At 48.0% G+C, this 19,591-nt stretch overlaps 1 protein-coding gene across 1 annotated transcript in view; it reads right to left on the bottom strand.

The window, feature by feature from the left end:
- The window catches only part of PDE3A (phosphodiesterase 3A), a 1,456,379-nt gene that overhangs the window by 666,580 nt on the left and 770,208 nt on the right, over positions 1–19,591 (bottom strand). The gene's annotated exons all lie outside the window — the stretch shown is intronic.

The following is a 19,591-nucleotide window of genomic DNA, read 5'->3' as shown; positions in this document are numbered from 1 at the left end:
AGCACGGCCACATAAAAATGACATGTATTGATGAAATGGTTGCTAAGGAACCTAAGATATGTGCTGCAACAGCAGAGCAGCTGATAGACTGGGCTCCCTTTTACAGCGGTTTCAAGTGTGCTCCAGCGATAAGTTTGCAGTGTGCCGAAGTTAAATGTAGAAAACTACTTTACAGCCGCCAATGGAAAGGAAGAGACAATCACTCGTGAAAGGGAAAGATTAGGAGAAATATGGTCCAGCAGTTAGGACTTTTGTTTTGCACCATGTTTGCAAACTCGGTGTGTCCGGCAGAAAAGGTCTATCTGCAAGTATCGACCAAAGGGGACAGATTAGAAGCTAATTCTGTACAAGTGATCAAAGACTTTGGCCTGTAGGATTTAGGAATGAATTGACAATAAAGGAAGGAAGGAAGTGTAACATGACAATTCACAGCCCTTATTAAAATGACACGGAGCTGGACAGTGGGGATGTAATCCCTAGATCTAACCATACCGTACATTGTGTGGACAAATATATTAATGTGTTCCAAATTAAGGTTACATATGTGTACATTCCATGAGGACACCTTCCCTTCCACGGCTGACCTAGAAATCATTGTTTCACACATGAATGTCCAAAGAGTTCTTTTGTATTAAAACTACACGTCTCAGAATACATTTATTTGGAGACTGAAAGCTGGAAACAAGGTGTCTATGTGGCAAGCAGTAATTTGGCTAGCCTCATGTGAAATCGACTATTTTCATAACTGGAATGGCTACAATGCCATAGCCCATTCGAAGCAACAACAGTATGATCTGAAACTTAAATTCATTGTACTAGCTTTTTAAATATTTACAGTGAACTTCCAGAAAAACTGACCGGATTTAAATGTTCATTGGTTTGATCCTTGTTCTAACATGACTTTTCCAGTATGGAGAGGTTACCATTTGCAAAGACCATTTGATATTGAACAGCCAAACCCCGTCGCTGTGAGCACATGAGATCTGTTTTAGATGACTTACAAAACTTAGGAGAATAAGATATCCTTTATCTTCCTAACTGTTGTAAAATAAACGTAAAAATACTTTCTGGAATTTTCATAGATGAGTCTTCAACTCTCAGATTTTTTGGGAGCCTGCCATACATGCTACAGTAATCTTCTGATCACCGTCTTCTGAAGGCAGGGAAAGCTCCTTCCCTTCTGTTCAGTATAATGCGGTACTTGGACTGTTTCTCTGGGTGCAGCAAAGCAGGGCCCTCCGTCGAATTCTCACCCCAGCTGGCTACTGTGATCCAGTGACCCCAACAGGTATGGCCTAACTGGAGGCTACATCCATACTATCGAGGAGAGCAGGTGGCCTTCCTTGGTCCTTGGTGCAGGAGAATTAAAGGCAGATGCCTGTGAGCGTGCAGTGCAGCTGCCGAAGCCACTTTGTAGTTAGAGAACATATCTCTTCGAAAGGAGGGCAGGGAAGCCTTGTTACTTCCATGGACCCCCACCTGCCAAGACGACAATCCTCTTCAGCCGTGTATAAAGCCGGCGCACAGAGTGACGTCAGCGGTGTTCCTTGGCCCCTCTCTTACCTCGCCCTCGGGTTTCCTTCACAGCTGCAGTGGTCATCCATGGCTGTCGCTCGTAAAGGGGAAGCACTCTCCACACGTTACCTAGAAACAGCAGCTAGCAACTGCGCTCACCATGAAAAATGTAATTATTATTGGCTTGATAACAGACATGTCAACAGTGGTTTTTGACTCATCCATGCAGGTTATTAAAGATTGTACTTGCGCAGGGTATGCAAGCCAGTTATCTGAGGACCTTGACTGGAGTTGGAAAGACATACTCTATAAAAATAATTCTCAGTTGCAGGAAATTATTGAGTAGAGTGTAATTGGAAATGATCCAGGCGAGTGAGGCTTCATCCTCTTCTCTTCCAAACTGTTCTTAAAATATAAAGAGAACAGAAAATCCAACACATAAACCCACACTCCCTAAACTGAGAAGCCATGCCACACACAGGTTATATACAGGGCAGCTGTAGAAACCTACACATACAATGCTTCACTCTCACAAACTTCCATGTCAGCCTGAAGGATTATTTCCTGAGACTCCATAGGTGACAAGTATTCACTGCCATACCTTATTTCTTCCAACATCTACTTTCTCACATTTTGGTCCTACAAGTCAATAGCCTTCATCTCCCTTTGCGTGGAAGCTTTCTGAAAACTGTTGCAAAAAGAACCTATACAATTGAACATCCTTATATGCTAATAAATACAAATATTAGTAACAGCAAAGCATTTGGTTTCTCAAAAACTATAAGATGGCCCTCTTTCAACAGGGCAAAACTCTGGGTGCCAATGTCTTTCCCCCAAGTAGAAATACACAAAGTGTCTATGCTTGTTCTCAAGCAATCTCGATCAATGTAGTGGTCAAGGATGGGCTGACCTTGTTCAACATGAAAGCATGCAGTGGACAAAGAAAAATCTAGAGGTCAATCATAACAAAGAAAGGCTGCCTCTAAATTGCAGTTTCAAAGCCATAAGTTGCTTGAATATCAAGTGAAGCAGCATCATTGAAATAAAAGATCAGAGGCAACTGGGTTAGCATGGAGAGCGAGGACCACAGCACACATCTCTTTCGTTCTCTAAATGTTTTCTAGAGGGAACACATTTGCAATTTAGAAGAATTCATTTTTGAATTTATATTTACATGATACAAGGCTCAACATTTATTTTTGTTTCTCTTACTGTGATTATGTAAGAACGTTTTTGGAGGTATAATAAGGATCAGTTATAAGTCCTATGCTTTACATATAAAGTACATTCTGGTTCATTATGATGAATACATCTTAGGGCTCCTTGGATTTTTCTTAAAACAATTTCATGCTTGTAGGTGGAGTATCAATCCAACAGTAGAAATATAAATTGCTAAAGTAAAGGAAAATTCTTATTAGGTTTTCCAAATAGTAAATTAAGCTAATTTTAAAAATGCTGATTTCCAAGAGAATTTTTTTTTATTATCAATTTTATTGTTTTTTTTTAAACAAGAAAAATGAGCAGTAATCAGTTGTTGTGTATTACAGCAGTTATAGGACATAACCACGTTACATACTCAGAAAAATGCACTTGCAATACACAATCTCATAGAATCCCACATAGTGCGCACAGTTCCTGAAGCGAGGTACTTTTATTCTATCTGCCCTAGCCATTTGCCCCAGACTGTTCAGTTTTTCTCCGGGCACCCTCTGGCCTCATACATAGGCTTCTCTTCTGTGGCAAACCAGTCCACCCCTCTGTGCATTTTGTTATAGTAGGTGGGACAGGGTTTATCCATCTGGCAGCAATGTCCCTCTTAGCCACCACCATGGCTGTGTTCAGAAATAGTATGTCCGTTCTAGAAACATCTAATCCATCCGTGATTCCCAGGAGCATATTTAATGGATTGTGTAGGACCTCCCAGCCCAGAACCTCTGTCAGTTCCTTTTCTATGGAGTCCCAATATCGCGCCGCAATCATGGGGCAAGACCATAACATGTGAAAGAAGTCTGCGTGGTCTTCCTCGCAACATGTACATGATGTGGTTGGTTTCAGACCTGTGCTGTGAAGGCGTTTTGGTGTTTGGGTCAACTTGTTTTTTCCATTGGGTGTAGCGCAGGTAGGAGCACCAGACCAGGAGAACCACCTGTGTCACTAAAGGTAGAGTTCTGTGGATAGGTCCCCCCGTACATCATCCCCTGGATACTGGCTAGGCACAAGTCATTCAGCTCTACTCTGTATGCCGGATCAGACCAGCCTGCAATAAACCAATCATGTAGCATAAGTAGGCAAGTTGCCAAATAATACAGGTATAGATTAGTCATGCCCATACCCCTGTCAAAGGTTGGAATCTGGCATTGGGACGGGGCCCGAGGTTTCCTCCCACTTACTTACTTACTTACTTACTTACTTAGTGGCCAGGCTGTCCAGTTCTTTAAACCAAGTCCAAGGAAATTGAAATAGGGTATTTTAAATTGTAGAGAGGAATCTGGGAAGTATCATCATTTTAAAGAGGGTGACTCTCCCAAGAGGTTAAGCAGTAATGTCTGCAATTTGTGGAGGTCATCTCAAGCTCTCTTCACCAGTAGAGTAACATTGAGTGACCAGGCGAGGTCAGGAAGCAAAACCACCCAGATTCACAGGTATTTAAATGATTGCCAGAGATCTGTCCAAAAGAGTGCAGCGCCTGGAGGCAGTGGGGACCGGACTGAGCTGGTTCACCAAAAAGAGCAAGACATAATCCACATATAGAGCAATTTTGTCTTCTTCAGAGCCTGGCAACTTCAATCCCATAATTCGGTCGTCGGATCATATGGGGCATGCCAAGGTGGAACCAGTGTGAACAGGAGCGGAGAGAGGGGGCAACCTTGCCTTGTCCGCCTCTTAATAGGAAACGGCTCCGATAGCGCCCCATTGATGAGCACACATGCCTGCGGCCTGGTATATAACACCTTAACCAAGTTGCAGAAGTGCTGGCCCAGGCCCATATGAACCAGTACGTCCTCCAGATACTGCCAGTCTACGGAATCAAATACCTTTTCGAAATCAATGAGGAGATATGCTAAATGGAGGGTTACTAATTGGCGATTCACTAAGGCTAGGTGGAGGCGTGTCTGGTCCCACGAGATGGCATATATCCACAGTGGTCGGGGTGGAACCGTTTAGTAAGATAGGGCCACAGTCGGTTAGCTAGGACAGAGGCGACTATTTTAACCTCCTTATTAATGACGGAGATTGGATGGTACTCACCGCAGTTTGGTGAGGGAGGCTGTGTTTGGGATCCTCACAATGATGGCGGCGTCTGTCTCTGGTAGAAGCGAGCCATTTTCGACAGCTTCGGCGTTTACCTCCGAGAGATGCGGAACAAGTGTCTCCCGGTAGGCAGTGTAGTACTCCTGCGGTAGACCATCGGGGACTGGTGTTTTACCTGATGCGGTGCGCGATATGGGGTCATTGATTTCTTCCTGGACAATAGGAAGATCAAGGTCAGCTGTTTTGGCTGCACTGAGGCAAGGGAGGTGGAGGTGCTTCTGGTTGATGAGCTCTGAGAGGGAGAGTTCAGGGTGCTGTTCTGAGTAGAGTTTAGAGTAATAAACAGCAAAGATCTGAGCCATCGCCAAGGGTGAGCGATGAACAGTACTGTCTGGGTCCTTGATCTCTGGGATTATGCGATTAGCCACAGAGTAAGTGGCCAATCGATGTAGGAGTTTCCCATTGTTACTCCCCCCATCCATATACCTTGGCTACAGAGGATCTCCACAATAGCTTAGCGGCCTCCATGGAAATTTGCTTGTTCTCGTCTCCTAGAAGTGCAAGTTGCCTGTCATGTGGGTCGCCTTGATGCCCAGGTGCTTGGTTCTCATGGAGGGTTGCTTGGGCCTCCAAGAGAGTGATCTGGGTGTCTTGGGTTAGGCATTTTATCTTGAGCTGGCCCTTGGCAAAGCCGTGAATAGTGGCAAGTTGATGATCGATTTGGACACTGAGTCCTGACCCAGTTTGGGGTCCGGCTCCACCAAGGGCCCCCCTGGGCTTCTTCGCTTCAGCCAGGCCACCAGATCGGGCACCCAATACTGTAGTTGCAACCCAGATTCGAGGAGAGGCAGAGTTGGCGCAGCCCGTTGCAGGTTCGTATTTAGTCGGAATGTGAGGCCTCTAGACGGCAGTCCGCACTCCCAAGCCGTGGCGATCTCACCGCGCCACCCCTACTAACTGCCAGTCCACCACATGAGGGGTGAGCAGGAGGGGTAACCCCACACGGGACAGCCGTGGCTGCAGCAAGCAGGAGGGCCCCAAGGGTATAACTCCAAATTAGGTCCCCTCGGATTGTCAGGCCAGTCAGTGGACACCAAGGGGGGAGGGGGCGCGTTTCTTTCCGTGCATCCACCCCTGCCTGACCGCTTACCAGAGTGCCTGGGGAAGTGAGGGAAAATCAGCCACCAACTGCCGTACCGCCACAGCAGCCTCTTCTTCTCACGCTACCTTGCAGGCTGCTGTCCGCTGGGACACCCCTGAACCCCTGGCTACATCCGGCACCTGGGGCCCACCTTGGCTAGGTCACTACTCTGACCTTCTCACTTCTCGGGCCTTCTCTGGGGGCCCTCGGCCATCATTCACTCCGGTGGAAGGCACAGGTCCAACCGGGTCATTGCAGGACTGCCGACTCTAGTTTAGGGATTAGGTGCAGAGCCCAGGCATCAGACTCTCAGGGTCATCCCAGCACCCCCAGTCTCGGCCGGGTCTCCTGCGCGCCTTATAGTTGCTTGCAGGGTGCTCCCAGCTGCTCCAGAGCACCCCTTGGTCCTTTGCCTAAGTCCAGGTCCTGGACCCTTGTCCCTGTACTCACCCGCGGGTCTTCAATGCGGCAAGTGGCTCCGGGGTGATAGATATCAGGCCCCAGTGGATCACCTGTGTCAGGCCAGGCCCCGGCGCTGCCAGAGCTTCAGGTCCCGGAGCCTCTCTTTGTCAGCCTTCGACAGGACCCCCAGTGTAGTTGCTCCGCCGTAATCCGACCTGGACCGCGTCTGGGGCATCACCTCGGCCCTCGATCCTCCCTCCCTGCCGCTTGATTTCAGGCTTGCCTTCAGCCGCAGTGGTCCGTCTGCAGATTGTGTTTGTGTCAGACACGGGCCTCCTCTCTGCATCCCGGTGCACCATTGTGTGGGTCCCGCACAGTCCAAGAGGCCACAGTGGGTTGACTGCTTCGGTTTCTGCAGTTTCGGTCATAGAGCACCCGGCCAGCCACGCCTCATGCCAGCAGTCGGTCCCCCTGACTCAAGTAGATGGGCCTCACTGCCATCTTGTGCAAGCGGCAGGGTCTGGATCGTGGCAGGTGGCGTCTCTGACCCCCAGCGACTTCGCTTCCCGCTTGGTCGTGTGGTATTTGTTTAGCGGGATATCGCCAGGTGCTGGGTCACATTAAACGCAACAATGGTTAAGGATGGCTTAGCGGAGTATAGAGGGGTTCGAGCACTCTCCGAGTGTGACCGCCAACTTGACGTATGTTTTAATATAGCTTCACAGTGATTTTAACAAATGCATATTTGTTATACTCCAATTTAAATAAATGAGACATTTTTGCATATAAAGAAGTTCAGTGTGTAGATTATGGAGTGAATGTAGTTGAGAGTGTGCATGAGAGTGTACGGATTCATTCCATTGAATGCATTATTATAATAAGTGACACAAGATGGAGTTTCTTTTGTTTTGATTATGAATTCTTGTGGCGCTTACTATACATTATACAGTAAGCTACTGATCACCGTCTTCTGGAGGCAGGGAAAGCTCCTGCCCTTCTCTTTAGTATAATGCAGTAGTTGGAAAGTTTCCCTGGGTGCGGCAAAGCAGGGTCCTCCGTCGAGATCTCACCCCAGCTGGCTTCTGTGATCCAGTGGCCCCACCAGGTATAGCCCAACTGGAGGGGACATGCATACTATCGAGCAGAGCAGGCGGCCTTTGTTGGTCTCCTGCAGGCGGCCCCGTGTTAGTGGGATCCTGAAAGGTGAATGCAGGGCACTAAATTCTTTTTGGATATTATGAATCTTTTCCTCAAAAAAGGCTGAGATCTGGTCATGTAAAGTCGGTGATAGGGGGATATCCTTAACTAGGGTTTTGGGATTAGGAAAGGACTTTACAATCGAGAAGATCATTTTCTGATCCTGCTTAGCATCAATTATTATTTTTGAGAAATATTCTTTTTTTGCAGACTCAATTTGTTGATGATATTTTTTCCTAGCTATTTTATAAATTATTAGTTCTTCTGCTTTGTAGCCTCTTCTCCACTTACATTCCAAGCATTTGCACTGAAGATGGAGATCTGCTAATGACGGCGTGTACCAGGGAGCGGAAGTTTTGAGATTGTTTTTAGTTGTGGCTTGAACAACTGGAGCTAATTAATTACTGATAGAGGTAATCCGTGCATCAAAGCGCCGGGAATCCTCTATGGTATTTCCTGACGTAATGGGTATGGGAGCTTGTGCTATATAAGGCAGCTCTGGATTTGAATAATCCTAGCCCATTTATGGCAAGGTAATGAGCTTAAAATAGAGTTCAGGGAGGAATTTTCGAAAAAGGGGTTAATGTTCAAAGGGATTAACATATGGTCAGACCAAGCTTGAGGGATTTGTGTATTAACTGTTAGAGAAAGGAAACTGGAGCAAGCCCCATCTAGGATGTGGCCCTGTGTGGGACCTGAAACCAGCTGGTGGAGTCCAAGGGTTTCTTGTGTTTCAAGAAAGTTGTCCACTTCTGCTTCTTTCCATCATTCTAAATGAATGTTGGCACCATCTAAGAAAGTAAAGTTTGAGTATCATGGAATAAGGAGTCCTAATGTATCTCCTAAAGTTTAAAAAACTCGAAATTAGTGCCGGGGGACTGTATATCAAACATCCTATAAAGGAGGTAGAGCCATTGAGTTTAAAGCAAAAACCCAATGCTTTCTGATCCTATGTAAATGTAAATGTAGTTGAGCTTATATAGCGCACAGCTACCCGCAGTGGGTTTCCCGGCGCTTGCTTAGGGAACCCTTCCTGTTATTCCCCTGTGAGATAGCAGGGTATCCACAAGGTGAAAGTCAGGCATCCCGTCGCGAGGGGCCGTTGTGGAGATTAAGCAAGCTATTGCCCAGAGTCGCAGAGTGTGAACCCATGAGTCGAGGAGGCACCGGGGTGAGAATTATCGAGTCCGTGGAATTTTTAGCCCAAGACCCGCCGAGGCCTATCAGGAAAGGGAGGTGAAAATGTGTGTACTGGTAAGAGTTTTGATAAATAATGGCTAACCTTCCTCTTCTTATCTCCTTTCTATCATGTCTCTAGATATTATAGCTAGGTGGGAGGGCTAGTGCAATATTGGGATTGCACAACTTTCTTAATCCATGATTCTGTAATAATGAGAAAGTCCAGCTGCATTTCACTCATCATTCATTAATGTCTTGGGCATGCTTACAAAGCCAACGAGCATTAATGAGTCCTCTCTTCAGCGAAATATTGTGGGGAACATTAGTAGTAAGAGATGAGCAAGTATCAGAAAACATCAAAGCTATTTTGCAGTTAATGCAGGTTAGAGGGCCCTTGATTTTACTTGGCAACAAACACATATCAAATTTATGATGGGTATTTAAAGATTAAAAAAATTCTGGTGACATAGGAATACCTGAGGAAGATCGGCTGGCCTGTCTGGCCCCGGCCGCGTCCGGGCGCAGGCGGGCCTGCTTTTGGCATGCGGGGGCACACCCGCTGCGCTCGTCTGCTGCGCGTCCACGGTGGCAGGCCCATTATATATTGGTGCCTGCCCCAAAATGGGCATTCCTTCACCCAGAAGGGGAGCCTTAAAGTACAAAGTGCAAGGAAAGTAAAGCCGGGCTTAAAAATTCAAAGCGACTTTAGGAGCAACAAGCTCTGAGCACTAAGATGAACACCAAACAAATTCAAGACAAACTTCCCCCAACAGTTATTCAATTCCATTTCCCGAGCAACAATTAAAATTACATGAATATTTAAAATTAGGCAGGATGAGCTTATATTAAATAGAACAAATTCTTCAATTCATCAAGCAGCATAGAATCCACGTTTCCGCTGCGCTTCCATGGTGGCAAGCCCATTAAATACTGGTGCCTACCAACCACTAGAGCGCAGCTGCACCAAGATGGCTGCCCTGCAACGGGCCTTCCTCCACCCGGAAGGGAAGGGTTAAAGTGCAAAGTGCAAGGAAAGTAAAACCAGGGTAAAAAAAAACAAAGTGATTTTAGGAGAAACAAGCTCGAACGCTAAAACGAACAGCAAACAGATTCAAGGTACATTTTCCCCAATAGTTAATCAATTCCGGTGAGGTAGGAAGCTGTGAACTACTGGGCCAAATTACTATACAGAGTCAGCGACCACTCCCCTCATAACACTGCAGACAGTAGTGCATTTAATGTGGCACCGCATAGTGTTTAAAATGATGACATTCAGATCGAAAAAATATGTATTTTCAACTGTACACCATATTTAAGGACCTGTCATTTCGAGACTAAAAGAATATGTGAAATGTAAAAAGGTTTAGGTCCATCATTCCGACACATCATTCTGTGACCCCGCTTGCCTTTCCCCTCCATGGTTTCCCCACACACCTTTCCATTCAACAGCTTCACAGCCACTGCTGCCCCATTTCTTCGTTGTCGGGAGTTGATTTATAGATTTTCTAATGGATGCTTGAAATTCCAGCAGCCACCTCTCACATGCCCCGTCACCCCGATCGCCATCTACGTAGTTTTCTATTCCTGCCACACACCTCATTTACACCGCTTTATTTGTGTGGCATAATGGACATACATTGTATATATAATCTAACAGGGTCTAGGATTTCGCGTAAAGCACGAGAAGCAGTTAACACACATGACTTGGAAAACATTACCTCACTGCAGTGTAAATACATTCTGTGTACGCTCCAGTCTTGGGTTTAGAATATTGCAACTTGTTTTCCTTGAAAGTCTTTACTTCAGTTTCTTGGTACACATTGAATAACTTGTGATCACATCCTCTGAAACCCACAATGCACCAGGCACAGACTCTACACCTTAGAAAGAATATGTATATTTTCCACATCAGAGAGAACAGAGAATAACGATGCATTTATACGTGTATGCGTTCTCCATGCGCAGTTTTCTCACCAGTACTTCAGGGCTTGCAGGTTTGCAATGTATGTCAGCCAGCTGTGTAACCCACAGCTCCCTGCCTCGCGCTGCTACCCACACTCTAATTTCCATCGATGCTACTATAAAGGGCTAGTGTTTTCACTGAAGGCAGGTTGCATCCGTAATCCTAGTGGTTAGGGACCTATTGATTCTCAATTTCTACCACCAATTCATGCAGCAACAGCATGGACATTACAGCCTAATGGACGGAGAAGGGATCTGAAAGCACAAGCAGAAAATCCAGCTAATCCCTCAGAGTCCAAGAGTCAATGCTACACACTGCCCTTTTGGGTCGTGTTACAAAAATAAACTAGGTACAATATTGACACAGCAATACAGTAGAGGCTGTTTATAGATTTTTTTAGAAGTAAAAAACAATCTTTTTCCAAAGCCAAACAGCATAAAGGGGAATTAAAAGATGTGGCATGTTTGCATGGGCACACTTTTAAATCTGGATCGCTGAACTACCTCAAAATAATTTCCATATATAATGAAGTATTGCAGAGCGTGACATGCCTTACTCCAAAACGAAGGGCAGCCTCTTGGAAATAATGAACTGAAATCAGCAAGTGCATCTGCATTATATTTCCAAATCGAACACGCAATTCACGATAGCAATTCCATTTCTACCTATTTAATCAGCACCAAAACAGTTTTAAGCAGGATCAAATTAAATTACGTCGAGAAATAGTTTAATCCATGTGTGTCCACTGTCCAGCGAGAGCACATTTGTAGATTTCGCTGTGCCCTTACATTGCATGCTCTGAAAAGGGAAAACTCCACATCATTTTGACAGTGGAATATACAATATGGACTGGATTGATTCTCAATGACCTAAGTGTGCCTGCTTAAGAGGAAATCCTGCACCATATTTTGGAAAATACACCAATTATATAACATACAAGGTGAACATCTGAGTACACATGGATGACGCAGTGTGGCTATTTACCTGTGTACGAGTATTACAGCTGAGAAGTGTTATCCATTTGGCTGACTGTATGAATTACCTGACCGTTTTTATTATTATTGTTTCTCAGCGTCATATGTTTATAAAACCTTACTCATAGATGCATCAATCATGCACATCTTAGACAGAATGGAAGATAGAGGTGTGCACTGTGGCATGAAGTAGGTCCTGATGGTATTGGGGGTTAGAAAGTTGCCAGCACCACCTGTTAGTATCTGGGAGAGACCCATAAAGAGATCTGACTTTAAGATACCACTATTGTACTCCCTGGGTATCGAAGTTACTCTCTTTTTGAAAAAATGCAGAGTTTCACAGCTGAGCGCAAAAAAACTCAGGAACAGAGACTAACCACCGCATGATAAGGCGCATGAATACACGAATTGAGAAGTTGTGGTGGCAAAAAACTTTTTTGAGTGGCTTCTTTTCCATGGAGTCCATTGGTTGGGGCAGAAGAGTCTAAGAAAGGTAACCTAAACACGCTTCAGAATTTGAAGACTCATATCAAAGTATTGATAAAATAATCATAAAAAAGGCGAATCTCCCCAAATGGTACCCAGGAAGTTTTACGTTTAATACCAGAAACATGATTCTAAGTCTGTACATTTAATTTTTTTTTTTCAAAGAGATGAAATAGATCAGAGATCCAACAAAAAATACCATAATTCTGCAGTTTTATCTCTTTAACTGTGCAAACATTTATGATGAATAATTAAAACCACCCCAATATACTTGAACTGTTAATGAACCTCATCTTGTGTAATCGTTAGTACAGGCCGCTACTTTAGAATTCATTCCAACTTTGTTTTCACAACCAAATCACTTTATTAATTAGACTGTTAAAATGTAAAATCTGATTCTTTAATTTTTTGATTAAGCTGTGCTTCATCGAGGGGCGTGGCTAGCAGGCCATGATGGCGGTTGGAGTTTGTTAGAGCTCCGGTGCCGCCGGGAAGTCCACATCCTGAAACGGCCTCCATGGGGCCGAATAACACCTAGGAGGGGGTGGCCCTGGATGTGCTGGCCTCCCCACGACTTTGGCCGAGTTTGGGGACTCTGGTGATTGAGGAAGCGGAGCGGCGAGGCCTGGTACCGATGCGGCCTGGTCCCCCTGAGAGAAGCCGGGACCTCGAGTTTGAGACAGGCCGGGACTACCCACATTCTGGTACGGCCTCTACGGTGCTGAGCGGCGTCCTACAGGGGCCGGATCTGGCAGCGCCGGCCCCCCGAACACTCTGAGAGGCCCTGGCGCAGCTGTGGGCTGAGGGGAACAATCGCCGGAGTCCGGTGCTGATGCGGCCTACTCCCCCGGGGACGACCGGGACCTCGAGTTTGTGGCACGCCTGACCCGTGGAGCACCTGCGGCCGGTGACTCTGGCATTGCCCTGGGATGGACCGCTGAGGACCTGAGCTCCTCGGTGGCGGCGCGGGGAGTGGACAATAGCGGTGGAGCAGCCTCCCCCCGAGGAATTACTGCCTTGAGAATCGCACTGTGACCGGCTGCTGCCCTGGACAGAACCGAACTGCAGGGTCCTGGGGAGAGTGCAGGAGCGGAGAACCCTACGACCTTGCTCGATTGGCCGGTAGGAGGTGGGGGGGTGCAGGGGGGCCACCAACTGAAGGTGATCCCTGGTGTTGTGTCCAGACTTCTCCCCTCCCCCCCACTTCTTCCTCCCTCCCCGTGTCTCTGGACCCTTCTGGGGACGACCATAGCCTGAGGTGGAGCTGCCATTGATCATGGACTGACATTAAGCAACTACGTGGCCGGGCCCTGAGAGGGTGCACACTATTTGCAGACGCCGTGGGGGTATTGGGACCCCCTGGGTTCCCGTGCTGCGACCCGAGGGAGTGAGTAAGAAGGCGCCGCAGCGCCGGGGGAGCGGTGGGACACGCTTATAGTGCCCAGTGATCCAGCGAGAGAACGACACCTAGTGAGGCCGGAGAACTGCCTGGAGTACCCCCCACAGAGACGACTACGCCTGGTTGCTGGCCACACCTGACTGGGGCAATCATGGTCCGGAAGGGAGCTCCGATATTGGATGGGAAAGATGGTCCAGCGACTGCGGGACAAGCCCCGGGGGCCATGCTGGACGGGTCCACACTAACACCCCCTGACCAGGCTCCGGTTGGGGATCAGCAAGCTGATAAGCTGGATTTGATCCTGCAAGAGATCAGAGACTCAAGACTTGCCATGGAAACACAACAAGGCGCCCTAACTACTAATCTCTCTTTACTAAAGGCCAATCACTGCAAACTGGCTGACAAAGTGAAAGAGCAGGGGGTGACGTTGGCGGAGATAGCCCCGACGGTGGCAGATCAAACTACCTCTATCAAGCAACTGCAAGAACAGGTAACGACCCTCATGGAACGCGTAGAAGATGCCGAAAGGCATAATCGACGCAATAACATCCGCGTCATAGGGCTTCCGGAACGCAGCGAGGGGACCCACGCAACGGAGTTCATGGAGCAGTGGTTCCGTGATCATGTCGCCTCGGAGGGCCTGTCACCGCTCTTCTGTGTGGAGAGGGCACACCGGATTCTTACGGGGAGGCCTAAGCCAGGTCAGCCGCCGCGACCGCTGATCGTCAAGATCCTAAACTATCGGGACAGGGACACGCTCCTTCAGAAAGCCCGGGAGAAATCGGTCATTGAATATGAAAACCAGCGGATGTATGATGTTACAACGCCTACCTTTACAACGCCTACCTTTACATCGTAAGTTTTACAACGCATACCATTACAACGCATAATGCTTTTGGGCGCTGGATAGTGAATAGTTTAATTTACTATTCCAACTCCAGTCCCCGTGGATAGTAGGGAAGGTTATTGGATAGTAAATTAACCTATTCCTTATCCTAGAGCGCCCCCCAGCGCAATGCGTTGTAATAGTTTGTGTTGTAAAAGTTGCGTTGTAATGGTAGTTCGTTGTAAAAGTTTTGTTGTAAAGGTTGTATACCAAACCAGCGATCTCCCTATACCCGGACTACACTAATCAAGTGCAAAGACAACGGTCCTCCTACTTTGCGGTCAAGAAGAGGCTCCAGAAGGCAAACCTCCGGTACGCCCTGTTATTTCCGGCTCGCCTCAAGATAATCTATGACAACAAGACCCACTTCTTCGAGAGCCCCACTGACGTGGAGGAGTGGCTGGAAGTGATGGACATCGAGACATCTCAAAAGGCAGCATCCAGCAGCTCCGGGAACGGTTCGGGCCGTATGGGAAGAACCTCCCCCACACCGTCTGCACAGCCAAGACGGCGCAAGCCCTCTACCGCACAACAGAAGGAAGACCAGATGACAGCGGTCAACCTGGTGGGCTCCTTTCAAGATGAACACGAAATAATTAACACGGATACGGAAGACAGCACACTACACTCAGACTCAGAACACAGCGTGATCCTGTTTCCGAATGTGACGCCGAGAGCGGCGGACAAACTACTGGATAATGGACAGGAATAACGGCTCAACTCGGAGTAACCTATGACTTTATCTCCTACTGATATCCTTTGATGGTGACTTACATGGGGTTGAGGGGTGTGGGGTAGAGGATGCGGGTCCTTTGTATGTTTGGGAGGTGTTTCATTCTGCGACCTTTGGAGGTCGAACCCAAGCCACGACATTGAGTGTTCGGCCCATGTTAGATGCACTTTATTGTCCTGTCATAAAAGACCTGCACAAGCTGAGATTACCGATTGATGATAGAGTGAGAAGAGCGCACACGCAGCCCCCCCCTTCCCTCCCTCCCTGGAGGTCGTCGAGAGACATATAGCTCATGCAAAGACTTCCCTGGCGGCGCCGCTGAGCCGACAGCGTAGACCTGTAAGACTAGGTGGACAGGGTCTATGCTAAGCCAACCCCCCGAAGGCGTATGCACCACTGTTTGGTTTGTTATGGTTTACATTCCATGGTTCGGCACAGCAATGTTTTCTAGCTGCGTCAAAAGAGTTCAAGTTTGGGGTAGGCAGAAGTACATCTCCTGGTTATTACAGATAATACTTGTGCTACAGTTGAGGGCACTGTTTCTTGAGGCACTTATCACCGAGTATGGCTGACACTATAGGGAAATATAGGCTGGTTGCCTGGAATGTGCGGGGACTTGGCGCCATACAAAAGAGACACAGAGTGCATGCATTCTTACTCCGACAGCATGCCCATATTGTCTTCCTACAGGAATCCCACTTAACAAACTCCGAGACACACACACTACGGAAGAAGTGGAGTGGAACTGTATTCTCTACAACATATTCTGCTTTCTCCAGAGGAGCTACCATCTGGGTGAGACACGGTACTCCCTTTGTAGAACTGGGGAGGAAGGTTGATGACCAAGGTAGGTATATCCTAGTGGAAGGCACATTGGACGGCACACTAGTAGTTCTGGGCAGCATATATGCCCCGAACTTTGACCAAGACACATTCCTGGTGAGGGTGGGACGAGTGCTGGCTGATTGGGTGGACATTCCTTGGATTTTAGGGGGGACTGGAATATGGTTTTAGACGTAGATCTGGATAGGTCGCATCCCCCCTCCAGACGACAGGTGTACACAGACTGGCGGACTCCTATAGGACCTGGCTTCAGGGCTGGGGACTGATGGATATATGGCGAACACTCCACCCGACACACAGGGAATATTCCTACTATTCCCCGGTGCATGCCTTACATACCCGATTAGATAGGTTTTTGTGTACTAACTCCTTGGTGTCTAAATGTACGTCCTCAGATTACTTGGCTAAAACCTTCTCCGATCACAGACCACTGACACTTGACTTGCAATGGGGACGGGTGCCATCTCCAGTGCCAACCTGGAGACTTAATCCGCTACTGTTAGAGGAAGCCCCCTTCCGCACATCCTTGTTGGTCACCCTAGACAATTACTTTCGGGAGAACTGGGACTCGGCGACTTCTAACTTGACGGTGTGGGACGCTATGAAGGCCGTGATAAGGGGGGCAGCCATAGGTCAGATGGTGGGTGCTAGACAGAAGATCCACAGGAAGCTGTGGGACGTGGAGGTTCGCCTACAGGCCCTAGAGTCGGCAGTGGGTGTAAACCCAGATCGCAAGGAGGAGTTACAACTGAGTAATATAGAACATGCCGAACTTTTAGAAACGCTGAGAGTTATTTATCACAAAGACTACTTACGACGACAACAGGCTGAATCGGACAGATCGGGTGCTTTACTGGCTCGGCTGGTACGAGACAGTCCCGAGGCCCCAGTGATTACGCAGATTAGGGACAGCACGGGAAGACTGGTGTCTACACAGTCGGCCATAAATGATGCTTTTAGGGACCATCTCAGTATGTTATATGCCCCCCCCCATGGAGGACCGTGAGGAGATGATAGACTTTCTAAGAGACCTACCTTCCCCAGTCCTGTCCCGAGCTGAGCAAGAAGAGATGAACGGACCCATCACGCAGCAGGAAATCAAAGTGGCCATCCGATCTCTTAACCGAGGTAAGACTCCTGGCCAGGATGGACTACTGGTAGAGTTTTACCAGACTTATTCTACGACTCCAGTACCCATCTTGGAGATCATCTATAAGGCATCATATGAATCTGGTCACCTGCCTAGCTCGACGATGCAAGCCTTAGTTATTTCAATCACTAAACCCGGTAGGGACACCCTTGATCTCACCATTTACTTCTCTATGCTCTCTACGGAGTATAAAATACTCAGTAAAGCCATAGCTCTGCGAATACAGTCCCACCTCCTGGCCCTAATACATCCGGATCAGTGCGGATTCTTGCCGGGGAGGAGCACGTCCCAAAACACGAGGAGGCTCCACGCCCTTATGGCTGCTACGCCACCGACTCTCCCTCAGGCCGGTTGTGTCGCACTAGATCTCTGACAAGCCTTTGACTCATTGTCCTGGACATTTATGTTTGAGGTCTTGAAACGTTTTGGCCTCCCCGACTCCCTGATACGATGGATACGGTTGTTGTACACGCGCCCAACGGCTAGAGCACGCACGGGACGACACGTCTCCTCTAGTTATGACATTTACTGGGACACCCGACAGGGTTGCCTGCTGTCGCCCCTGTTGTTTGTCTTGACCCTTGAGCCCCTGGCGATCGCCCTCCGGACCAGGATGGCTGAGAAGGGCATCTCCATCAGAAGAACACATATTTTGATATCAATTTACGCCGATGACATCCTATTGTATTTCCGGGACCTAGAGGAGAATCACTCCGCCCTAGCGACTATTTTTGACCGGTTCGCAACTGTGTCGGGCCTGGAGATCAATCCGGCGAAATCGGTAGGGTTTTATTTCCGTGACGGGCAACGGCCTGTCCACATACAATTTGGCGCTTCCCAAATTCCGATAGCGCAGACTACGTTCAAGTATTTGGGCATACATGTCTATAGACGATCGGAAGATCAGATTGAAGGCAATATTCGGTGGGCCATTACCGGCCTCCGTAGTAGTGTGCAATTCTGGACGTCTCTGCCACTGTCCGCCATGGGTAGGATAGCCGTCTCTAAAATGGTCATGCTCCCCCGCATGCTTTATTATTTTGTAAATCTACCGGTTCTCCTCCCGCAGCATATATTTAATACATTAAATACACTCTTGATCACCCTCATCTGGGGCTCTGGGCGGCGGAGAATAAGTCTCAAGAAACTCCAATTGGGAACCAGACGGGGAGGCCAGGGCGTGCCAGACTTTCGCGGTTATTATTACGCGAGTCAATTACAATGGCTGTCACGATGGGTGGCGGGTAGAAATTTGCACGAAATCGATTTCACCAGCAACCAGATGGTACACGGAGAGCTGCACTCCCTCCTACTCCCCAGGGCCAAGATACCCCGGGATTGCCACCCTCTTTTGCGCACCGCCCTGACATGCTGGCGGAAAGCTCTGGCATATACGTCAACGACCCCGCCTTATGCCAATAATATCCTCCTGCTGGGAATCCCAACGCCACAGGGACGACTGACGCACCGTAGATTACAGGCCTGGACGGATGCGGGGGTGGATAGAGTGGGTGACCTGTTTGGAGATGACGCACTGTTAGACCACGCTTCTTTTGTACAAGCCACAAGGGCCCCACCACGACTATACATCCTCCATGCCACTGTGACACACTACATACGTAATACATGGACCCCAAAGCGTAGTAAACCCGAGCAACACGAACTAGTAAACCTCCTTCACTACATGGGGACAGGGGGACACCTAGTAAGGTGGTTATACACTGGCATTAGGGAACACGCTGCTACGCCTCTTACTACACTTAGGAACACCTGGATGTTGGACACAAGGCTGTGGCAGATGGGACCTGGAAGGCTGTTCTGGAACACCCAAGGAGAGTGTCCAGAAACGTGAAATTTAAATTTATACAAGTCATGGTGCTACACCGGGCATATCTTACCCCCCAAAGACTGCACAGGATGTTTCCTGCCTCTTCCCATTGTTGTCCACGGTGTCAAGCGGATGAGGCCGGCCTTCTCCACATGATGTGGTCTTGCCCACGCCTAAGCGGCTACTTGGGACAGGTCCGACACATACTCCACACTGCCACGAGCATGCAGATACCAGAGGGAGCGCTGCCTTGCCTGCTCGGACACAGGAAAAGACCCAAAGGTCATCAGGCCCCACTGAAGCTCCTGGATTTAGCATTGTTCTTGGCAGTCAGGACACTGACAATGAGGTGGAAATCTGCAAGACCCCCAACTGTAGAGACCTGGCGATCTGAAGTATTAAAGTAGGGCAGGGCTGAGGGTGTAGTTCTCCGTAGGGAAGAGGAGAGGGGACTATGGAAACACCCGATTGCACAAGATTGGGAACGGATGCTGCTAGAGCTAGAGGACATGGATTTGACGCCCTCCCAGGCGGAGACTTCATGACGAAGACGGTCGGGTGGGAGAGGGTGTGACCACGAATGGGGCCTTGTTCATGGTCCGTACAGGTTTGCCAGAGGATGATGTTATTCGAAATTCATAGG

The sequence above is a fragment of the Lissotriton helveticus genome, chromosome 1_1 (assembly GCF_964261635.1).
Source record: "Lissotriton helveticus chromosome 1_1, aLisHel1.1, whole genome shotgun sequence".
Taxonomy (NCBI): Eukaryota; Metazoa; Chordata; class Amphibia; order Caudata; family Salamandridae; genus Lissotriton; species Lissotriton helveticus.
This window is presented reverse-complemented; position numbering and strand designations above follow the sequence as displayed.